This window comes from Lampetra fluviatilis, chromosome 3 (assembly GCF_964198595.1).
Source record: "Lampetra fluviatilis chromosome 3, kcLamFluv1.1, whole genome shotgun sequence".
Classification (NCBI taxonomy): Eukaryota; Metazoa; Chordata; class Hyperoartia; order Petromyzontiformes; family Petromyzontidae; genus Lampetra; species Lampetra fluviatilis.
In genome coordinates, this window is record NC_136277.1 from 11,914,106 (window position 1) to 11,925,420 (window position 11,315).

The 11,315-nt window shown below is 51.5% G+C and overlaps 1 protein-coding gene across 1 annotated transcript in view; it reads right to left on the reverse strand.

The window, feature by feature from the left end:
- The window catches only part of LOC144952354 (lysophosphatidic acid receptor 1-A-like), a 61,305-nt gene extending 53,819 nt beyond the window's left edge, over window positions 1-7,486 (reverse strand). The window contains exon 1 of the mRNA XM_078882736.1: window positions 6,905-7,486. The gene's annotated coding sequence lies outside the window, so the exon portion shown is untranslated. The remainder of the gene's footprint in view (window positions 1-6,904) is intronic.
- Window positions 7,487-11,315: the final 3,829 nt, after the last annotated feature.

Sequence of the window (11,315 nt, forward strand, 5' to 3'; positions counted from 1 at the left end):
GGATGGGAGTTACGATTCTGACTTTAAGGGTTTCAACTCGGGCGGTCGTGGATTGAGCTTGCGTTTGAAACTCGGGGATTAGGATCGGGATTGGAGGGGGGGAGGTGGGTGACATCGGGTCTCGAGAATTCGCTGAAAATGTGGATACAAGGAGTTTGAGGTTGTAATTTTGGATAGAAGGATGGGAGTTACGATTCTGACTTTAAGGGTTTCAACTCGGGCGGTCGTGGATTGAGCTTGCGTTTGAAACTCGGGGATTAGGATCGGAATTGGGGAGTAACATCGGGTCTCAGGAATTCGCTGTTGTGTGGACGCAGGGAGTTTTGAGGTTGTAATTCTGCATAGAGGAATGGGAGTTACGATTCTGACTTTAAGGGTTTCAACTCGGGCGGTCGTGAATTGAGCTGGCGTTTGAAACTCGGGGATTAGGATCGGGATTGGAGGGGGGGAGGTGGGTGACATCGGGTCTGGGGAATTCGCTGAAAATGTGGATACAAGGAGTTTTGAGGTTGTAATTCTGGATAGAAGGATGGGAGTTACGATTCTGACTTTAAGGGTTTCAACTCGGGCGGTCGTGGATTGAGCTGGCGTTTGAAACTCGGGGATTAGGATCGGGATTGGAGGGGGGGGGGGTGGGTGACATCGGGTCTGGGGAATTCGCTGAAAATGTGGATACAAGGAGTTTGAGGTTGTAATTCTCGATAGAAGGATGGGAGTTACGATTCTTACTTTGAGGGTTTCAACTCGGGCGGTTGTGAATTGAGCTGGCGTTTGAAACTCGGGGATTAGGATCGGAATTGGGGAGTAACATCGGGTCTCAGGAATTCGCTGTTGTGTGGACGCAGGGAGTTTTGAGGTTGTAATTCTGCATAGAGGAATGGGAGTTACGATTCTGACTTTAAGGGTTTCAACTCGGACGGTCGTGGATTGAGCTGGCGTTTGAAACTCGGGGATTAGGATCGTTATTGGCGAATGACATCGGGTCTGGGGAATTCGCTGAAAATGTGGATACAAGGAGTTTGAGGTTGTAATTTTGGATAGAAGGATGGGAGTTACGATTCTGACTTTAAGGGTTTCAACTCGGGCGGTCGTGGATTGAGCTTGCGTTTGAAACTCGGGGATTAGGATCGGGATTGGAGGGGGGGAGGTGGGTGACATCGGGTCTCGAGAATTCGCTGAAAATGTGGATACAAGGAGTTTGAGGTTGTAATTTTGGATAGAAGGATGGGAGTTACGATTCTGACTTTAAGGGTTTCAACTCGGGCGGTCGTGGATTGAGCTGGCGTTTGAAACTCGGGGATTAAGATCGGGATTGGAGGGGGGGAGGTGGGTGACATCGGGTCTGGGGAATTCGCTGAAAATGTGGATACACGGAGTTTGAGGTTGTAATTTTGGATAGAAGGATGGGAGTTACGATTCTTACTTTGAGGGTTTCAACTCGGGCGGTTGTGAATTGAGCTGGCGTTCGAAACTCGGGGATTAGAATCGGTATTGGAGGGGGGTGACATCGGGTCTGGGGAATTCGCTGAAAATGGAGATACACGGAGTTTGAGGTCGTAATTCTGGATAGAAGGATGGGAGTTACGATTCTGACTTTAAGGGTTTCAAGTCGGGCGGTCGTGGATTGAGCTGGCGTTTGAAACTCGGGGAATAGGATCGGTATTGGGGGGTGGGGTGACATCGGGTCTGGGGAATTCGCTGAAAATGGAGATACACGGAGTTTGAGGTCGTAATTCTGGATAGAGGAATGGGAGTTACGATTCTGACTTTAAGGGTTTCAAGTCGGGCGGTCGTGGATTGAGCTGGCGTTTGAAACTCGGGGATTAGAATCGGTATTGGGGGGGGTGGGTGACATCGGGTCTCAGGAATTCGCCGTTGTGTGGACGCAGGGAGTTTTGAGGTTGTAATTCTCGATAGAGGAATGGGAGTCGGGGCGGGGGAGGTTACGATTCTGACTTTTAGGGTTTCAACTCGATTGCCGTTGAAGGGGCCGTCCATAAATGACGTCACGCGATTTTTGACGATTTTTTTACCCCCCCCCCCCCCCATCGTCACATGACGTCACAAAAAGTCAGACCTCCCCCCCCTCAAGTATGACATCACAAAGCTCTGCCCCCCCCCCCCCCCCAAAACAAAAATTTCCATTTTGAAAATAAAACACGCTTCAAATCGCTTTAAACTATTGTCATTTTCTTGGTTCTTTCGGTAAAGTCACGTAGAAAGGGAAAAAATAAAATAATAAAAATTAAACATAATAAAATACAATTCTCACTATTTTATTATTTCCCTTCTACGTGACTTTACCGAAAGAACCAAGAAGATGAATCCCTGCAGTCACGAAAGCTTTACATCGAAACTATTGTCATCGTCGTGCGTATTTAATGTGGCACTGCACTCTGATGTTGTAGTTGAGTGTTGTTATAAACAATCAGTGTTGTTATAACAATCGTATATTTATTTAAAGTTGCGCATTTTGATGTGACGTCACATTTCTCAACCCCCACCCCCTCCCTCGTCACACATCGTCACAAATGTCTGACCCCCCCCCCCCAGGTGCGTGACGTCATTTATGGACGGTCCCCTAAGGTTCGTAGCCGATCCGTTTTCGGGTGAGGCTGGACATGAAGAAACTCCTTACTCACTAACAAGTCCTTACTCACTAACAACTCCTTACCTACTAACAACTCCTCCTAACAACTCCTTACTCACTAACAACTCCTCACTAACAACTCCTTACTCACTAACAACTCCTCACTAACAACTCCTCACTCACTAACAACTCCTCACTAACAACTCCTTACTCACTAACAACTCCTCTATATGCGTACGGCGTGAAAGAAGTTCGGCACAAATCTTGACTGCGGGAATCCATATTCTTAGTTTCTTTCGGTAAAGCCACCGATTGCTTGTGTTGCGATCGAAACGTCGTGATATGTTGATGATTTTTTACTGTCCACGTGGCTTCACCGACAGGACCAAACAAAATGAGTTCAGCACACGCACCACTTGCAACGCACGTGGCGGCGGTGACGTCGCCGCGGGCACCCGTGCCAGGCTAGGTGCACTCTGGGGCAGTGCCGGATGATCCCAGTAGCACAAAAGTAGCTACTACACATGTGTAGCTACTGCACGTGTAGCTACTACACGTGTAGCTACTACTACATGTGTAGCTACTGCACGTGTAGCTACTACACGTGTAGCTACTACTACACGTGTAGCTACTACACGTGTAGCTACTACTACACATGTAGCTACTACACATGTAGCTACTACACGTGTAGCTACTACACGTGTAGCTACTACACGTGTAGCTACTACTACATGTGTAGTAGTAGTAGTAGCTACTACACATGTAGCTACTACTACATGTAGCTGCTACTACATGTGTAGCTCCTACTACACGTGTAGTAGTAGCTACATGTGCAGCTACTACACATGTAGGCTTTACCGAAAGAACCAAGAAGATGTGACCCATCGCTCCACTCGCGATGGGTTCCCGCAACGCGTGGAGGAGGTACGCGCGCGTGTTCGTGCGTGTGGTGGTGGTGGTATTAGGTCAACTCAGCCTTAAATGAGTACCTGGTGCGGTGTGTAAACATCGCCACTGGGGAGACAAAGGCGGTCGGGCGTGGTGCTGGCCCACCCACCCCCTCGTGTACCGTTTCGGCCTTCATAGGTGCTCGCTAACAGCACTTGCCCCTACAGTCTGTTAAGGCTATATGGGGGATCTTTGATTGGTGGTGGTGGTGGGTGGAGGAGCGGTGGTGCAGCGGTCAGCGCTACGGTCGGCGCTACGAACAGCCGACGATTATCCGACACGCCGGGGAGACAAAGGCGGACGTGCGCAGAGCCGGCTGGCCACCCCGTACCCCCTCGTGTGCCACAGTGCCGGCAGCCTTCGTTAGGAGCTCGCTAACAGCACTTGCCCCAACAGTCTGTTAGAGGCTACACGGGGGATCTTTGTCTTTGTGTGTCTCTGTTAGAGGCTACCTGGGGGAGCTTTGTCTTTGTGTGAGTGTCTCTGTTAGAGGCTACCTGGGGGAGCTTTGCCCTTGTAAGTGTCTCTGTTAGAGGCTACCTGGGGGAGCTTTGTCTTTGTGTGAGTGTCTCTGTCAGAGGCTACCTGGGGGAGCTTTGTCTTTGTGTGAGTGTCTCTGTCAGAGGCTACCTGGGGGAGCTTTGTCTTTGTGTGTGTGTCTCTGTTAGATGCTACCTGGGGGAGCTTTGTCTTTGTGTGAGTATCTCTGTTAGATGCTACCTGGGGGAGCTTTGTCTTTGTGTGAGTATCTCTGTTAGATGCTACCTGGGGGATCTTTGTCTTTGTGTGAGTGTCTCTGTTAGAGGCTACCTGGGGGAGCTTTGCCCTTGTAAGTGTCTCTGTTAGAGGCTACCTGGGGGAGCTTTGTCTTTGTGTGAGTGTCTCTGTTAGAGGCTACCTGGGGGAGCTTTGTCTTTGTGTGAGTGTCTCTGTTAGAGGCTACACGGGGGACCTTTGTCTTTGTGTGTCTCTGTTAGAGGCTACACGGGGGACCTTTGTCTTTGTGTGTCTCTGTTAGAGGCTACCTGGGGGATCTTTGTCTTTGTGTGAGTGTCTCTGTTAGAGGCTACCTGGGGGACCTTTGTCTTTGTGTGTCTCTGTTAGAGGCTACCTGGGGGATCTTTGTCTGTGTGAGTGTCTCTGTTAGAGGCTACACGGGGGATCTTTGTTTTGTGTGTGTGTCTCTGTTAGAGGCTACACGGGGGATCTTTATCTTTGTGTGTGTGTCTCTGTTAGAGGCTACACGGGGGATCTTTGTCTTTGTGTGTGTGTGTCTCTGTTAGAGGCTACCTGGGGGAGCTTTATCTTTGTGTGAGTGTCTCTGTTAGAGGCTACACGGGGGATCTTGTCTTTGTCTTTGTGTGAGTGTCTCTGTTGGAGGCTACACGGGGGACCTTTGTCTTTGTGTGAGTGTCTCTGTTAGAGGCTACACGGGGGACCTTTGTCTTTGTAAGGAGCGGTGGTGCAGCGGTTAGCGCTACGCTGCGCTACGAACCCGGCCACCCGAGTACGATTCCCGCTCACGGCCACCAACGCACGCTGTGACGATTATCTGGACCGGTCCTGGGCCTCCTCCCCTAGGTCGACTCAGCCTCAAATGAATACCTGGAGCGGCGGTGTGTAAAAACATCGCCACCGGGGAGACAAAGGCGGCCGGGCGTGGTGGTGTGTGTACTGTGTGTGTGCTGTATGTGTGTGTGTACTGTGTGTGTGTGTGTACTGTGTGTGTGCTGTGTGTGCTGTGTGTACCGTGTGTGTGCTGTGTGTGTACTGTGTGTGTACTGTGTGTGTGCTGTGTGCGTGTGTACTGTGTGTGTGCTGTGTGTGTACTGTGTGTGTGTGCTGTGTGTACTGTGTGTGTGTGCTGTGTGTACTGTGTGTGTGTGTGCTGTGTGTGTGTACCGTGTGTGTGCTGTGTGTACTGTGTGTGTGCTGTGTGTACTGTATGTGTGTGTACTGTGTGTGCTGTGTGTACTGTGTGTGTGCTGTGTGTACTGTATGTGTGTGTACTGTGTGTGCTGTGTGTGTGCTGTGTGTGTGTGCTGTGTGTGCTGTGTGTGTACTGTGTGTGTACTGTGTGTGTACTGTGTGTGTGTACTGTGTATGCTGTGTGTGTGTACTGTGTGTATGATGTGTGTGTACTGTGTATGCTGTGTGTGTGTACTGTGTGTGTGCTGTGTGTACTGTGTGTGTGTGCTGTGTGTGTACTGTGTGTGTGTACTGTGTACTGTGTGTGTACTGTGTGCACTGTGTGTGTGCTGTCTGTGTGTACTGTGTGTGTATGCTGTGTGTGTTCTGTGTGCACTGTGTGTGTACTGTGTGTCCTGTGTGTGTACTGTGTGTCCTGTGTGTGTACTCTGTGTGTACTGTGTGTGTGTACTGTGTGTGCTGTGCGTACTGTGTGTGCTGTGTGTACTGTGTATGCTGTGTGTACTCTGTGTGTACTGTGTGTGTGCTGTGTGTGCTGTGTGTACTGTGTGTGTGTACTGTGTGTGTACTGTGTGTGCTGTGTGTGTACTGTGTGTACTGTGTGTGTACTGTGTATGTACTGTGTGTGTGTTGTGTGTGTGTGCTGTGTGTGCTGTGTGTGTACTGTGTGTGTGCTGTGTGTGTACTGTGTGTGTGCTGTGTGTTCTGTGTGTGTACTGTGTGTACTGTGTGTGCTGTGTGTGTGCTGTGTGTGATGTGTGTACTGTGTGTACTGTGTGTTCTGTGTGTGTACTGTGTGTACTGTGTGTGTACTGTGTGTATTCTGTGTGTGTACTATGTGTACTGTGTGTATGCTGTGTGTGTGCTGTGTATACTGTGTGTGTATGCTGTGTGTACTGTGTGTGTGCTGTGTGTGTACTGTGTGTGCTGTGTGTGCTGTGTGTGTACTGTGTGCTGTGTGTGTGTACTGTGTGTACTGTGTGTGTACTGTGTGTGTACTGTGTGTGTGCTATGTGTGTACTGTGTGTGTACTGTGTGTGCTGTGTGTGTTCTGTGTGCTGTGTGTGTGTACTGTGTGTGTACTGTGTGTACTGTGTGTACTGTGTGTGTGCTGTGTGTGTACTGTGTGTGTACTGTGTGTGCTGTGTGTGTGCTGTGTGTGTACTGTGTGTGTACTGTGTGCTGTGTGTGTACTGTGTACTGTGTGTACTGTGTGTATGCTGTGTGTGTACTGTGTGTATGCTGTGTGTACTGTGTGTGTACTGTGTGTGTACTGTGTGTGTGTGCTGTGTGTACTGTGTGTGTGTGCTGTGTGTACTGTGTGTGTACTTTGTGTACTGTGTGTGTACTGTGTGTGTGTACTGTGTGTATGCTGTGTATGCTGTGTGTGTGTACTGTGTGTGTACTGTGTGTGTACTGCGCTCTTTCGCCAAATACCTCTCGAGACGAAGCCGACGTGGTTCCCCAGGAACTCCCCCGAACCGAGGGTCACGGGAACTCGCTGGGTCCCCTTCTCTCTCTCCTCTCTCTCGTCGAGAGCGGTCCGGCAAAAGTTCCAATCCCACACCGCCACCGCCGCCTTCTACCCCTTCTTCTGCTGTTCCTCTGGCGAAAGGGTCTCCTCGCTGCTGCTGCTGCTGCTGCTTCGAGTTTCTCCTCGAATGCCCGATATCGACAACGTCGGCTCCACAACAACCACCACCACCACAACCACTACCACAACCACCACCACCACTAGCACAACCACCACTACCACCACCACAATCGGCGTCCACCTCGATCTTCTTTGGCCACCTCCCCCCCGCGGTTCCTCGGGGGTCGAAGGAAGGCGACTCACTGACCCCTCCGCCACGCAGAGAGAGACAGAGTGGGGAGAGTGGGGAGAGAGTGGGGAGAGTGGGGAGAGAGAGAGACAGAGAGACACAGTGGGGAGAGTGGGGAGAGCGTGGGGAGAGCGTGGGGAGAGTGGGGAGAGGGCGTGGGGAGAGAGAGTTGGGAGAGTGAGCAGAGAGACAGAGTGGGGAGAGTGGGGAGAGAGCGTGGGGAGAGTGGACAGAGCGGGGAGAGCGTGGGGAGAGAGAGCGTGGTGGGAGAGAGAGAGAGAGTGCAGGAGGAGTTGTAGAGAGTGGTGGAGGAGGGGGAGTGAGAGACACAGAGTGGAGAGAGAGTGGGGGGTTTGAGAGGGAGGAGAGGGGGAGGGTGGAGGAGGGGGAGACAGAGTGGAGAGAGAGTGGGGGGTTTGAGAGGGAGGAGGGGGGGAGTGAGGAAACGAGAGAGTGCAGGGGGAGTTGGAGGAGAGAGAGAGTGGGGGGTGAGATGAAGGAGAGGGGGGGAGGGTATCGAGAGATTGGAGGAGGAGGAGTGAGAGAGAGAGAGGAAAAGAGAGGGTGGAGTGAGTGAGAGACAGACAGAGTGAGGAGAGAGTGGAGAGAGAGGGTGGTGGTGGTGGTGGTGGAGGGAGTGAGAGACAGACAGACAGAGTGGGGAGAGCGTGGGGAGAGAGGAAAAGAGAGGGTGGTGGAGGATGAGTGAGTGAGAGACAGACAGACAGAGTGGGGAGAGCGTGGGGAGAGAGTGGAGAGAGAGGAAAAGAGAGGGTGGTGGAGGGTGAGTGAGAGACAGACAGACAGAGTGGGGAGAGTGGGGGGGAGAGAGTGGAGAGAGAGGAAAAGAGAGGGTGGTGGTGGAGTGAGTGAGAGACAGACAGACAGAGTGGGGAGAGTGGGGGGGAGAGAGTGGAGAGAGAGGAAAAGAGAGGGTGGTGGAGGGTGAGTGAGTGAGAGACAGACAGACAGAGTGGGGAGAGCGTGGGGAGAGAGTGGAGAGAGAGGAAAAGAGAGGGTGGTGGAGGATGAGTGAGTGAGAGACAGACAGACAGAGTGGGGAGAGCGTGGGGAGAGAGTGGAGAGAGAGGAAAAGAGAGGGTGGTGGAGGGTGAGTGAGTGAGAGACAGACAGACAGAGTGGGGAGAGTGGGGGGGAGAGAGTGGAGAGAGAGGAAAAGAGAGGGTGGTGGAGGGTGAGTGAGTGAGTGAGAGACAGACAGACAGAGTGGGGAGAGCGTGGGGAGAGAGTGGAGAGAGAGGAAAAGAGAGGGTGGTGGAGGATGAGTGAGTGAGAGACAGACAGACAGAGTGGGGAGAGCGTGGGGAGAGAGTGGAGAGAGAGGAAAAGAGAGGGTGGTGGAGGGTGAGTGAGTGAGAGACAGACAGACAGAGTGGGGAGAGTGGGGGGGAGAGAGTGGAGAGAGAGGAAAAGAGAGGGTGGTGGAGGGTGAGTGAGTGAGAGACAGACAGAGTGGGGAGAGTGGGGGGGGGAGAGTGGAGAGAGAGGAAAAGAGAGGGTGGTGGAGTTGGAGTTGGAGGAGAGAGAGGGGGGTGAAAGGAAGGAGAGGGGGAGGGTGGAGGAGGAGGAGGTGAGCGAGAGAGTAGAGAGAGATGGGGCTGGAGAGAGAACGTGGAGCAGACACGGGGGGTGAGAGTGGTGGAGGGGTGAGGGTGGTCGAGGGGTGAGGGTGGTGGAGGGGAGAAGGAGGGGAGAGAGTGGTGGAGGGGAGAAGGAGGGGAGGGGGAGATGGGGGGGGGCAGAGAACACGAGGGGAGCGAATGGTGATCCAATAGGGGGAGCGGTGCTGAGAGAGTGGGGGGAGAGTGTGTGTGTGTGTGCGTGTGTGTGTGCGTGTGTGTGTGTGCGTGTGTGTGTGTTTGACAGTGTGTGTGTGTTTGAGTGAGTGTGTGTGTGTTTGAGTGAGTGTGTGTGTGTTTGACAGTGTGTGTGTGTTTGAGAAAGTGTGTGTGTGTTTGAGAGAGTGCGTGTGTGTTTGAGAGAGTGTGTGTGTTTGTTTGAGTGAGTGTGTGTGTGTTTGAGTGAGTGTGTGTGTGTTTGAGTGAGTGTGTGTGTGTTTGAGTGAGTGTGTGTGAGTTAGAGAGAGTGTGTGTGTGTTAGAGAGAGTGTGTGTGTGTTTGAGTGAGTGTGTGTGTTTGAGTGTGTGTGTGTTTGAGTGTGTGTGTGTGTGTGTGTTTGAGAGAGTGTGTGTGTGTGTTAGAGAGAGTGTGTGTGTGTTTGAGTGTGTGTGTGAGTGTGTGTGTTAGAGAGTGTGTGTGTGTATTTGACTGAGTGAGTGTGTGTGTAAGTGAGTGTGTGTGTGTTTGAGTGAGTGTGTGTGTTTGTGTTTGAGAGAGTGTGTGTGTGTTTGAGAGTGTGCGTGTGTGTTTGAGTGAGTGTGTGTGTGTTTGAGAGTGTCTGTGTGTTTGACTGAGTGAGTGTGTGTGTTTGACTGAGTGTGGCAGAGTGTGTGTGTGTGTGAGTGTGTGTGTGTTTGACTGAGTGAGTGTGTGTGAGTGTGTGTGTTTGAGTGAGTGTGTGTGTGTGTTTGAGTGTCTAGTGCTGTGCAAACTTCGCCATTAGGGAGACAAAGGCGGCCGGGCGTGGTGGTGCTGGTCACCCACCCCCTCGTGTGCCACAGTGCCGGTAGCCTTCATAGGTGCTCGCTAACAGCACTTGCCCCTACAGTCTGTTACAGGCTACACGGGGGACCTTTGGCTTTGTCTGTGTGTGTGTATGTGGAACTCGCTAACAGCACTTGCCCCTACAGTCTGTTACAGGCTACACGGGTGACCTTTGTCTGTGTGTGTATGTGTAAGTGGAGCTCGCTAGCAGCACTTGCCCCTACAGTCTGTTACAGGCTACACGGGGGACCTTTGTCTTTGTCTGTGTGTGTATGTGTATGTGGAGCTCGCTAGCAGCACTTGCCCCTACAGTCTGTTACAGGCTACACGGGGGACCTTTGTCTTTGTGTGTGTGTGTATGTGGAACTCGCTAACAGCACTTGCCCCAACAGTCTGTTACAGGCTACACGGGGGACCTTTGTCTTTGTATGTGTGTGTGTGGGGAGCGCGCTAACAGCACTTGCCCCTACAGTCTGTTACAGGCTACACGGGGGACCTTTGTCTTTGTGTGTGTGTGTATGTGGAGCTCGCTAACAGCACTTGCCCCAACAGTCTGTTACAGGCTACACGGGGGACCTTTGTCTTTTTTTTCATTGTTGTGTCGATTGTTTGTCAAGCGGAAATGTTAAGTGGGGGGGGGGGTGGAAGCGAACCTCTCAAAGATCACCCCCCCGAGATCGATTCCTCGCTCGCGACCACAAATCCTCATGGTACTACTGTTCATACCATAGTATTACTACTATTATAGTACGGGTACTATAGTAGTAGGTACTATAGTAGTAGTACTACTACTATAGTACACATGCTGTGGTATGACTGCATCACGGACATTATGCGAGAGCCGGGGTCAATCTGGTACAGCACTTGTCCCAATAGGCTACACGGGGGGCCTTTGTTTTTGTGTGTGTTTGAGAGTGTGTGTGTGTTTGAGAGTGTGTGTGTCTTTGTGTGTGTTTGAGTGAGTGAGTGTGTTTGAGTGAGTGTGTGTGTGTGTTTGAGAGAGTGTGTGTGTGTTTTGAGTGTGTGTGTGTGTGTTTGAGAGTGTGTGTGTGTGTTTGAGTGAGTGAGTGTGTGTGTCGATGAGAGTGTGTGTGTTTGAGAGTGTGTGAGTGTGTTTGAGCGAGTGTCTATGAGAGTGTGTGTGTTTGAGAGAGTGTGTGTGTTTGAGAGTATGTGTGTGTGTTTGAGTGAGTGAGTGTGTGTGTCGATGAGAGTGTGTGTGTTTGAGAGTGTGTGAGCGTGTTTGAGCGAGTGTCTATGAGAGTGTGTGTTTGAGAGAGTGTGTGTGTGTGAGAGTGTGTGTGTTTGAGTGAGTGTGTGTGTTTGAGTGAGTGTGTGTGTGTGAGAGTGTGTGTGTTTGAGTGAGTGTGTGTTTGAGAGTGTGTGTGTGTGAGAGTGTGT